The sequence below is a fragment of the Haemorhous mexicanus genome, chromosome 5, assembly GCF_027477595.1.
Source record: "Haemorhous mexicanus isolate bHaeMex1 chromosome 5, bHaeMex1.pri, whole genome shotgun sequence".
In the NCBI taxonomy this organism is placed as follows: Eukaryota; Metazoa; Chordata; class Aves; order Passeriformes; family Fringillidae; genus Haemorhous; species Haemorhous mexicanus.
Genome location: NC_082345.1, coordinates 61,526,655 through 61,539,527, shown reverse-complemented (window position 1 = coordinate 61,539,527; position 12,873 = coordinate 61,526,655). Strand labels below are relative to the sequence as shown.

The window sequence follows — 12,873 nt, the reverse complement described above, 5'->3', positions numbered from 1 at the left end:
AAGTGTAAAAGGTCACCTGGTTAGGTGGTGCCTGCTACAGCAACATGAGCAACCTCAGTGAAATATATTACTGATGCCATTCAAACACAGAGTAAGAGATAGGATGCCCTTTAGATCTGTTTATTCACCTTTACTTTAAGGGCAGAGGAGCCAGTTCTGTAAATTGGATTCTTTGGAGTCTGTCAATAAGAGTTAAGCTGCCACAGGCTAGTCAGTGTGCCTTGTGCCACAGACTGGAGACCCCCCCAGAAAAAAGGTTGAAAGGTTATGTGCATTGCAAAGATTTGCTGTAAATGAAAATAGTCCAGAAAAGAACCGTGAATAAAACATGGTAGTATCTAAAAGTTAATCCAGACCTTGTTATTGGGAGCAGTCTACAAAACAAAGAGATGGCTGTGGTGAAAATGGGCCATTACAGAAGGTGTGATATAGAGCACAGTCACCAGATTGAAAGAAAATGAGAAATCACTGATGAGACTCTTAATTCCTCAGTGTAGTGAGAAAGAATAATGTCTGTAAGCCAGCAAGAAGGAGAGTCCAGGGAGGGAGGGGGATATCAGGAGGGGGAACTGAACAACACTTGGGTTCTCATCTTTTGGGGGGACTGGTTCTTTCCTGGAGAATTTCTGGCAATCAGGTGGTGTCAGAGCTGGAGGGGTGCAAATTGAGTCTAAGCCTGTGCAGGTGAGAGGGGTCTCACCTATGACTGCTTAAAATCTTTGGGGATTTTTTCTACAGAGTTCTAACAAGTCTGGGAGAATGATTCAGAGAATGATTTTAAGACATTTTCATGAAAGAATAAAATCCTTTGTGATATTTAAATTCTTTTTAATAGTCACTTGTATACTGCACTCTCCCAAAGCGTGTTTTACAGACGTCTTGAAAATAGAAAAAGAATGTGAGAGCAGATTATTATCAGCAACATTTCATATGTTTCACAAGGGGAAATTGGAACAGGGATGTACTGGACTGCTAATTAAAACTTCTGCTTGCTGGAGGCCCCTTCCTCATGTAAACTTGAATCTTTTGGTCAGTTATGAATAGAAGAGGCTTTTCTTTTTAGAAGAAAGAGGGAGAGCCCTGTTAGAAGCCAGGGGAGGAAACAAAAGCACAATAAAAAGAAACAGTTAAGATAATTTGGGCTTTCTTATTCCACTCCCTCTTCTTACTTCCTTGGTTATATAATTTCTATTGTATGTTTGTAGACTGGGGAAGCAGAAGAGAAAATGAGCAGCTAAAATTTAATGTTTTCAACTTCAGGTCTTTAAATAACAGATTTAAATGAAAGTACTGAAATTAGTTCTTGAAAACATAAGTTGACAAAAGCTAAAGTCTTCTGTTACTAAAGGAATACCTATCGCCCCTGCATGTTGGTGAGAGAGGGAAGCAGGTGAAAGTACTGAAAAAAGTACTGAAGGACTTGGTGCTGTAAGGAACACGTTGGCAAGTAAGGAATCAGGTAAGATCTCACTTGGACCAATTTGGCTATTGTTAAACAAAGTTTTGAAAGTTACCTTTTAAAACCTCCTCTCTCCTACATATGAGCCCTTAACGAAATGTGAGAACTGAAACTGTGTAACCACAGTCTAATATAGATGTCAGATGAATTTGTTACAGATGATATACAAACTAAAAGAAATCCTGGCACTACACTAAGCCAGCAGCTGTCTTATTTCCACAGGAAGCTTATCAGAATGAAAAGTGTAAATTATGCTTGTTAGTGATGACATTCCAGGAATTTTAGATTTTTCAACCATCTTAATGTATGAGAACCAAATTTTGTTTCAGATTGTGACACATGCCTGTAATGTCACTAATTTACAGTGGAAATAAAAGGCAGGATACAGTTCATATTTTTTTCTGGTTCGTGTAGGAATGGAGAATGACTTATTAGTGAAATGGAACAGCTCTCAAGGGAAAAATGTACTAATTCCAAGTAATCTTTCTTTCTTTTCTATTTCATTTAATAGTAGAGAAATTATGTGTGTTAACACATTTGCATGAATATTATCAAATATATTACAAACATATTACATCTATTACAGTTGTCCTCTCTATCTTATATGCCTTAACAGAGTTTTGAGTAAGTAAAATTAGTGAGGGTTAGCTCATTGTATTTTTCAGGGCATGTAGCCCTGCTTTTATCTTACATCAAACCCCAGTTTTTTATGATTCTTGTCACATTGTGGTAAACTAACTCAAGCACTGCCGTAATTCTGAACAGAGGCAGAATCAGGATGTAATGTAGAGAGAAAAAAAACCCCCAAACAAACAATCCCCTTCTCCCCACCTCACCCATATATATATATATATATATATATATATATATATATATATATATATATATATATATATATATATATATATATGGATATCACAATTGACCTGGAACACAGGCTCTACAAGATACTGGTCAAGTCTCCACAGATATTTGTCTAGCTATATATTGATTTATCATATTTGTTAGCTTAAACCAGCTAGAAAATCATTTAAGCACATGCCCATATTGCTAAATCCCTTCTCTCCTGCAAACTGGAATGGTCATCTCCTCTTTAAGCATCTCTGAAGAGGATTCTGCTGCCCTACTGTGTCTTCAGTTATGCTTGAGCAGCTCCAGTGGCTTTTCCTTGCATCAGTGTAAGAGATGCCACCATCTCTGCAAACTCTTCAGTGCAGAAATGCACATTAACCTGGCAATAAATATGGGTAAGCAGTTTGAGACTGTGGACTTCTGTCCAGTTTTGGAAATCTTAATTCCCTTAATCGTGTAATATGCTACTGCAGACAGCTGGTGTTGGAGGAAGACTAGCCAATGCTAGATTGGGAAATTAAAAAAAGGAAGTACAGAAAGAAGAAGAATAAAAACACATCAGATGGGATGGACAGTGCTTTGAAATGTCCTGTAAAGCCACTGTTGGAAAAAGAAATTAATTCCATGGTTAGAAGTTTGGCTCAATTGCCCATCCTCTCAGCAAAATCTAAGAGCCCTGTCTAGGTTTTGCCTTTTGAAAACTAAACAAGCAGCTCTTGGTTATCTGTGACAACACTTGAGCCCTCATTTCTGCTATGTTTTGTTAGGATATGCTGAAACAAATGGTTTTGTAAAGAAAAAAGATGATATTGCAAAACTTTTTTTTTCTTCTACAGGTTGCTCTAAAAGCTGTGCTTGTTCTGTTTTCTGTATTTTTTTTTTTTCTGAGGGAATGTTACTTCTGAGACTTACTCAGCTGAGGGACAAATGACACCAGTAGATTCCTGCAAAGAACATGTTATTTTGCCTCCAGTCCTTCTTACAATGACTTTAAAACCCTGCACTATATGCTTGCAAAAAACTTTAAGCACATTTTCTAATTCAGACTTGCAAATTACTGCCCTTAAGTGACACATTTTAGCTTCCTGTAGTGTGTATATTACAATAGTATTCACACAAAGATATGATGTCATACTTTTGAGTTTTTCTCACTCAGACAAGAGACTCATCTGGACTATTACCTTGGAAAAAAATTGTAGTTCACCTTCTGTACAGCTCTTGATGATGACTCAGGGGAGTCTCTTAGTGTTCTGAGTGGTATATGCAGGGTCATGCAGGGTGGCTAGAGCTATGACTGTCACTGGCCTGGGCACCTCCACACTCTGTCTTTTGTCTTCTCTTCCAGTATAAAGTTGATCTTTTCAATAAATCAACTTTTGGGTTTTTCTAACAACATAATCTTGCAGAAATTCCATGCTTGCTGCACTGTAAACCATTATGTACAGGAGCATTGAAGTATATTTGCCATACACCTTCTAAAATGTTTATTTTTGTGTGTCTTAGGTTCTGTGCATTGGCTTATTGCTTCTTGTTCTCTCTAAATAAAGTTATGAAGAACTTAGAAGCAACCAGTATTTATGACACCTCCCTAAACTAGATGTTCTCTGTAGAGAAACCATTTGGGGATTTATTCTGGTTTCATAAAAGACATTTTCCTTTCCTGACAGCAAAATTCTCTGTCTGGAACAAATTAACTGCCATTCAAGGACTAATCTCTTCCTCCACGGCAGAAATGTCTTCCTCTGTGGCACTGCTCTTCAGGCTGACTGCTGCAGTCACTGTCACAGATACTCCCCAGAGGTTTCAGACCAGAATCACATCTGCTGCTTTGAGTCACAACTTCATCCTATCTGGTGGGATTGCAGTGTTCATTAGACTAATTAATGATTAAGTGCAGCAATATGACATGGCTTGGCTGTTTTGTCATGTCAGTCAGCTTTCTCAAAAACTCACAGTAGCAGCTATGTTCTGAATGTTTGGATTTGTGCAAGATTTTAAATGAGCAGCTTTCTCACTAAAGCCTGAAGTGCACTGCTGTCTGGTATAATCTTACTTGAGCTGCACAGAGGTATCTAAACCAGCAAAGCCTGCATTTGTAGAAGGAAATGTTCAGACAGAAACCTCTCTGTAAGGGAGATCTTTACCTACGTGGAATTCGAGGTATTATGAGGAGAGAGGAGCAAAAGCAGGAGAATGGGAGCAGAATGTAATGCTCAAATTGAGTTGCTTTCCTCAGAAAAGCAGAACAACACATAGCACTGAATCTGCTGCTGCTTCATTTTGGCCCTGTGGTTTTCCCTTACAGAACAGGTACTCACTTCCCACCTCTGCTTAGGTACTTAAACTGTGTTTCCAGCTTTTAAAGAAAAGGTGCTTTGTAATTCTTTCCAGGATAAAAATACTTAATTATATTGTGTGCATAAGTAATTGTTGTTTATATGTATTACTAATTTAATAAATGATAACTGTTGTGGATGAGGGGGTTGAATGTACCCTCAGTAAATTCACAGACAACATCAGGTTGGGTGGGGATATTGTCTGCTGGAGGGCAGGAAGGCTCTGCAGAGGTTCAGGCTGGACATCATGAGGATTATACCCTTGGAGACCAGTGTGTATCTGAGTCAAATGGAACCCATTGATGGTAGTATGGCAAGGTCTTCACTGAAGAAATCTGGGTGATCACAGTGATGGCCCTTATCAAGGGCATAGGTTTACTAGCTTTTGGAGAAGATGGAGCAGTGTGTGACCTGGTGGTGAGAAGGCAGAGAGCAAATATTTATCTATCCATCAGGTATTGACCCTGCAGTTTTCTAAACCCATGTTTTCTGTCCATCATGCTTGAAGTCTGACTTGGCTGGGAGAGTGTGACCATTGCTTCAGGAGATGCCACCTTACCTGTGGGATCAGATTTCCCCAGCAGTGGTATGAAAGGCTTCTTCTGGTTTCTAATCTTCTGGTAAGGTATCAGCCACGAAAGGGCAATGTGTCAAATAATAGTAGCCATAAAGGCTGCTTGCCCAAAAAAGTCAGCTAATTTTTTTTTTGTGAATTATGCAGTGATTCCTTTGGTGTTCTTGTGACACAGCTGTTGAGGAAGGTTCCTTCCATGACATGTCTGCAGGTATCTGTGAAGAACAATGAAGAGAGGCTACCAGTCACAGTTATTTGCTGTGTGCATACTATTACTTGATACGTTTTAAATGTGAAATTATTGAATTTTGCAGCTCACGACAGGTCTGCCAGATAGATATTAAAGATTTTTTTCAATGTATTTTTCAAATATGTTGTCTCTGGTTTTCTTCCATGCCTCCTCATGTGAGAATATGACTAGCAAAAGCTAACATTCTGTCAGTATTCCTTCTTCAAAAACTACCTTTGTATCATACACTTTTGCCTCTTCTCAAAACTGTGTAAGTCTGTTGTTCTCTGGTCTCTGTTATGTGGCCCTCTTTATGCCTGTAATAAATGCTGACAGCTCCCAGCTCAACAGTTATTTCCATCAAATGCAGACTGTTACGTCACTCAGATTTCTGAGTGCCAGCCTGAGATAAGGACTTGAATGAAAAGGCAGCTGGCATAAGGTTTGTGTCTGAAGGAAATGTTACTGTGTCTGCTAAGGCAGCAGGAGCATCTAAGGCAAGAGCAGCCTTAACCTTCAAGGGGTGTCCCAATCTCCAGCATTCAAGGACAAAGCACATATCCTTTTGGCTTCTCTCAGTATTCCTAATAAAAATTATTGTGAGAAGGTGAGAGATGGTGCTTGCTTCTTTCCAACATGAAGATGCCATGATGATCCAAGCTTTCAGCACCCTGAACTAGGCTGCTAATGTATTTTTATTTAGATCAATATGTTGACTTTGGGCTCATTCAACGTGCAGGTTTCTGCCAGCCAGAGGTGTCCCTGTGGACAGCACAGCTTACTGTAGCCACTAGCCTAGGTGTAAAGAGCTTAAAAGCTTTAGGGGTTTTTTTTGTACTTTGCTTGTTCTCAGTAAAGGACAAAGCTGACAGGTGGATATGCTGCGCAGTTGTATAATTGACCACTCAGGGAAACTGATGTTTCCTTTCTCTGTGGTAGCAATCTTCCCAATGCCAATTGGTGTTTCCCCAATCCAGGCCTCTCACCTGTGTTATCTACTGTAAGCTGTCAACCTTTAATTTCCTTTTTCCTTGCCATGCAAGTTCTCTTCCTGAATGTGGTTCTTAAAAAAAAGGCACGCTTCTCAAAGTAAAATCTTTGTGAGCAGTTCATGGTGTCAGTGTGCTGACGTAGTCTCAAGTCAGAAATTAGTGGTGCTTCCTCATTATCTCATCTCTCCCCATCTGTCAGCATCCATTTGGGGTTTTTTGCCTTGTGTTTGTATTGCAAGCTTTTTGGGAGAGGTGATTTAATTGTTCTGTTTCTGAGCAGCACTTAGCACACTGAGTCCTTCCTGGTGCCGGAGACAGATATTTCAGTAATGCAGTCAACCTTTAGGAATGAAACTATGTGATGTTCTGCTTCCAACAGTGTAATTCTACCACATAGATAACCCTTTGTATTTATTGCAATGAGAGAAAGGAGCTTTGCTGATGATATGTGACAGCATTTTTAATAAATGAAGCTCAGATTTTAAATTCTTTGTGAGAAATGGCCAGATGTCACCCATTTTTTGCCAGTACAAGTAAGGTCTGTCATTTGCAATGTCAGTGTTGGTGTTTGAGAGTACAATACTAATTAGAACTTTACTTTCTAACCCCAGAATATTTGTATTTTATATTGCAGCATGCTGTATTTTACAGGGAAATATTTATCTTCTGCAAAGAGTGCCAGGTTCTCCCCTGGTCAGGAGCCATGGGTCTGCAGAAGCCCCAGTGGTCACAGAGCTTTGCATGCTCTAGAGAGGTGTGGAAAGTCCAAGGCTTGAGGTCAGACTGAGAGGAAAAGGTAAAATCTTCAGAAAAAAAATGCACATTTAGTATGTGTATTGTAGAACTAGAAAATAAAACAGCAACTTAGCTTTATAGATTACTTTTGCAGAAATTTTGCTTCAAGAACTGTGTTAACTTCTCAGCATAATTTCTTTTCCATATTAAAATATGGAAAGAAAATGTGTTGTTGCAGGTATGTGGTGTTATTAGAAACAAGTTGGGGGGAACAGAGAATCTGCATGTGTGGAGAGTCTTGCTACTGCAGATGTACATATTGTTCTTCTCTTGACAAGGATCCCCAAGCAAACTTCAATTTGAGAAAGTCAGTGTTTCCCTCTTAGACACAGCTTAGTTGGGTGGATTCTGGATGTTGTTCTTGATGGAGTAAGTAGATCCTGGAAAGGAATTAAGCCCAAATTAGAAGCCTAGAAGAGTGAAGACAAAGGCAGCAGTCAGGAGGGAAAATCAGACAGAAACACAAGCAAGAAGTTGGATGAATATTGGGGTTTTAGTGTGCTGGTGTGTCTGCTGACTCCTCTTATCTTGGCCTAGGAAATATTTGAAAAATAAAATTGTATTTTATTAAATGTTTCTTTGTATCAGTTAGTAATACACCATTGCATTTCTGTGGGATTATTTTGTATTCTACATTTTTGAGCTCCGACTTTTTTATTGTGAGCCAGTCACTGTTTGGCTGACCTTGTGTGTGACTAATCCATATGATGCCATCCATATGATTGTACTTTTTTAAATCTTGTGAATCCTTCCAAATCACAAAAGGTAGGTTATGGCAAAACAATAGCATTCAGATTTAATGGCTGGGAATACAGAGATAACAAAAAGACCTCTGTGCAGATTTCCTATGTGCAGAGATGCTTTACTCTGAGTGGGAATGAGCAGAACAAAGGCAGTGTAACCCTACTAGTCATTCACAGTCACCTGCTGACAAATTTAGCTCTGTCTGACCTTTAAAAAAGAGAAAGGAAAAAAATACATGAGAAGTCAAATTACTAGGTCCTAGTCCATGACATAGGTCTGTTAACTCTTAAATAAATAAATAAAGTAATAAATACATGCATATATATATATATATATATATATATATATATGTAATACATAGTTTAATAAGTAATTTTCTCCAAAAATTTTAAGTAATATTTGAGGAAGTTAGTAGGGCCAGAAGAAAATAGTGCAAAATATCAAAACAGTCTCCCAGCATTTAGGTGAATTACCTTTAGTCAGGACTATTCCCATTAAAAGGGGAATAGCCTATTCATGCACAGCTTTGCTTGAAGAGATTTTTCACTCTTCCCTTGCCTCAGAAGCCAAGTGTGTCTTCTCAGTGAACTGCTGCTATTTCATATTTTTGTAGATCTCTATCTTCCATTTGCATTTTGGTTCTCGTCTTGTAAATGCAATCTTGCTCAGGACTGCTAATTGCAATTTCCTCAGGCAAGAAGATCTTTCTTTTGTGCCAATGCAACTCATAGAAATTTCATTTATGTGATGGGTTTTCTCCTCTTAGCTTCACTGTTCCTACCCTTCTGGGATTAATTTATCTTGGCCACTTTGAGAAGAAAAAGACTTTTATTGCAGTGTTATTTCTGGAGTCCTCCTTAGGAGACCAACAAAGCCAGTGCAGTGAGGATCCACAGCCACAGTGCTCCACTGCCTGATGTAGAATACTTTGTGAAGCAATTTATCATCTGTCTTGCATGCCATGATGGCAGTTGTCCTCTGTCACTGAGCTGTCAGGTCAAGATGCTGTTTTTAGCTAAGGTTGCTATTTCTAAAAGGACCTCTGGGAAGAACTGACTGTCTGAAAGCAGATGCCTGTTGCCCTGTAATTGCTTCTTCATTAAAATATTTCAGCTACAATTCTTGTATGCCCCTAAGTTCTCTAGATACCCGACAAGGAAACTGTCAACTGTAAAGTAAATTTTTGTTCAATGTGACATTTTGGAGCAAAATCCCAGTTGTGGGATTTGAGTTAAAGCTGTCAAGAAGACTGGCTTCCTCTGGAGACCTAAACCAATGCATCCATATTCTCACTTGAGTTTCTATGCAGTTCTATACTTCTATCTCAATAGAAATTTCATTCTGATTTCCAAGTAACCTGTCTAATCAGAAGTGAAAGGTATTTGCCAGATAAGCATTTCAGTAGAGCATACTGGATGAACTGTGACTATAAACTGAATGGAGTTAAATATTGCCGCCTACAGGCACTGAACACGTCATCACCATCATCATCCTCATCAAAGAAATAAACAAAGTCCAGAAGGAAAAATCAACATTATTTTTTGCATTTTTGGTAATACATTTCTGTTGGGGTTTTTTTAAGATTCTAATCAAAACCAGGTACAGCCATTACTCTTCTGAATGCAGTAGGGCTGAATTACCTTTGCCTCAGGCTAAATTATGCTGTTTGCTACTTACTACATTATTAACATAAGACCCATAAGATTGTTCTAAACAAACCTTGCCTAGGTTGCCATTTGTTCTTACCTGCTGAGAGTGGTTGAGAGTTGAAAAATGTGTATAAAAACAATTACTGGGTAAAACACAGTTCATCTCACAGATAAGGTAATGGCACAGTCAGTGTGGCAATAGGACCTTTTTCCTCTTTTCTGATTCCATGAATTTGAATGTTTGACTTCTCTGGCTTTCTGTATACATTATGTTGTACTTTATATACTCAGTATTGTTAAAAAAAAAAGAAAACTACAATAACTAGTGTGTTAGAGGAGTCTTGAAAGTGAACTTTTTTTTCCTTCCCCAATCCAGGAATAGCTGAATCAAAGGAAGTTTTAGAAAGGGAAACCATTATATCCATTGACAGCAGTAATTACTATTGGCATATGAATACAGGAAAACATAAAGCTGTTTCATTAAATGAACAATTTTGTGGTAGCTGGCCTCAAGGCTAATAAAATGTATTTGTGTAATTATTGCATTTTAAAGGCCTATTTGAGAAGCAGGATAGTGCTGCACTAAGTGATGTAGAAATGTAAAGCAGAACAGCTCTTGGTTCAAGAGATTAGTTAGAAATTATTGAATACAGGAGTGCAAGCAAAAAGAGAAAAATTAAAGTGTGAAGAATAATTAGATAAAATAAAATGGGATAAATAGGATACAGCACATTGATTTGATAAAGCAAAGTCAAACTGTAGAACAACCAGATACCTATTCTTTGAACAAGTAAGTGGTTTTGATAGAACAAGAAAATGTTGAAAATTTCTTTTATCTGGAAAGTTTTGATTTTTTAGTTCAGCTTTTGTTTGGGGATAGGTGGCATCGCTCAAGAACTATAAGATGAGTAAAGGTATAATGTTGTAACAGAAGATTGTGAGAAGAAGCTACTGGAAAGACTAATTAACTTCATTCCTTTCACTGTGTTCCTGTTCATACTTTCACCGAGTTTGATACTATCAGAAATCAGACCTTTCATGTTTTAAAATGACATTAGAGCTCAAAGAGGGAAACTTCCAACATAATATGCAGCAGACTACCTGCATATTAAAGCTTTTAGTTTCAGCACTTTTAAAGCTTGGTTTTATTGTAAATGTATATATTTAATATATACATTGATAGATTGAAGTAGTATTAACATGGGAAATCCCAGGGCCTTCTCATTATACTAAGGTGTGTATAATAAATCTTTATTTCAGCAGCATATTTTGCTTAACTCCCAATGAGGCCCTTTGTTCTACCTAGCTGAGAATTGTAGCACCCTGGGTATTACTGTTTGGTACATTAAATTCATTTCCAGTAAGGAAATATATGCATCAATGGGTATAAAACAGATTGTGTAGTGAGGATAGGATTAGATTAATTTTTCACTATGTTGTAGCATTAATACACAACTAAAGAAATGTAATTATTCTTCCTTATTCTTTATCTCCATTTTTTTAATTAAGAAAGAATACCTTCATTTTTCTTCACTTTGCTCTTGTGATTAGTGTTTGCCAAGTGCAGAACTTAGTGCTGATGCTATTACTGCAGCCTTTTGAAGCATTTTTCAAGTACCTGTCACTTGAGCACATGAATGCTGAGGCTGTGTTGAGAATTGCTGCACGTTATGTTCAAAGCAGAGCCAGTCCGTCCCGTCATTCTTTCCAGAAGAGGCTCCTCATATGGAAAGGAAAATGACCTTGACAGCACTTTCTTAATCAGAGTCTGAAAGGTAGCAAAAGACAATTTCAGCTTCTTAGCACTTCAGAAGAAAGATCTGGATTGCATTTTCATTCATTGCCCTGAAGAATAACCTGACTCTTCATCTCCCCCTTTTGGACATTTCCCCTTGTCCAACGTATTTCTAAACTGTAACACAGACCTCCAGCGTGTACTTGTGGTGAGCATAAGGAGAACTGATCCAAACCTACTTTGTTTTCCTTTTCTTTTCTGCCTGTTTTCAAGAATTATCCACATATTAATCTTCTCATGAGAGGCATGGAAAGGTATTTAAAACTTTGCAGAGAAGAAACAAATATGAAGAAATTAAATTACATCTCCAAGGTTACAAAGTCATAGAACTGAGATTAATATTTAGATTTTTTTTATCTTGGTATTCAGCTCCCATGATGAATTCTGAAGGACAGAGAACATAAATTTATTGTAGTCAAGCTGTCCTTGCACATAGAATAATTGGTCTGAATTGGATAAGCTGCCAGGGATTTAAAACTTGGCAGTTTAATTAGTTGCAACAAGGAAATGATAAACATGAAAGCGATCTTTACCTGGAGGTAACAAAGCAAGACTGTGGATGAGGAAAGTATTTGCTCAAAGCAGTTAAACACAAAGACTGTTTTGTGTCTATCCTTTATTAGGTGTTTCCAAGTAACAGTGATTTATTTCAGAGAGGAGGTAAAATATATTTTCAAAAGGGACTCAAAAATATCTAGCATAGAATCTTTTCAGCCGTTTATTTATTTTGTGTTGGAATTTTCATCCAACTTTATCTAAAATTTTGTTTTACATGTATTTTCTAGCAGCTTCACTGAATTTTCAATGTAAAGTATATGTAAATACTATACAGAAGACATAGCAGTAAATGGTGGCAGCAAGTTCTCTCCTATGTGGTTAAGTCATACATAACTTTTAAAGAACACTGTAAGGTGCTCTGTATAAATTTAGAATGAAATTTCCCTGTTGAATAGAAGTATACAGAGTGTAATACACTCCAGGTATTAGCAAACAAATCTGATGTGCAGCATATGGTTCACAGATTAAAAGGTTACTATTCTGCTCTGTAGAGAATCTAGCTCTATTACATTAGCCTTTAGCTCTGAATTACATGAGTCTTTGCAGTGCTTTCTGCAGCTGTAGCAGTTTTGATGTGGTGCTTAAGCACTCCTTTTTGTATTGAAGAGCAATGTGTTTGTCCCTTCCAACAGGCAGCACACTCACAGCACCTCACTTTGCTGCCATTGTGCAGGCTATGCTGAAACATATCTCACAGCACACTAGAAATGGATTGTAGCCCTCTGCTAGAGGTTTGTTTTGTAGCTGCTTTAATGATAATTGTTCTTACCGTTTATGAACAGCAACTGGTGCAGACTTCACCAACTTCCAGCACTGGGGAAATGTTTTTGCACTCACATAACAAATAAGTAAGTGCCAGCTAAAAGCTAAATCCTTGGAGGAGTGAGTAA

At 37.8% G+C, this 12,873-nt stretch overlaps 1 protein-coding gene and 1 long non-coding RNA gene across 4 annotated transcripts in view; one reads left to right on the top strand and one right to left on the bottom strand.

The window, feature by feature from the left end:
* The window catches only part of SLC2A13 (solute carrier family 2 member 13), a 142,704-nt gene that overhangs the window by 77,339 nt on the left and 52,492 nt on the right, over positions 1-12,873 (top strand). The window lies entirely within an intron of this gene.
* Positions 2,419-11,900, bottom strand: LOC132327779 (uncharacterized). Its single transcript, XR_009486615.1, has 4 exons — positions 11,605-11,900; positions 11,249-11,398; positions 5,207-5,436; positions 2,419-5,058 (listed from the first exon to the last, which is right to left on the bottom strand). It is a non-coding gene; the product is annotated as an uncharacterized LOC132327779 (long non-coding RNA).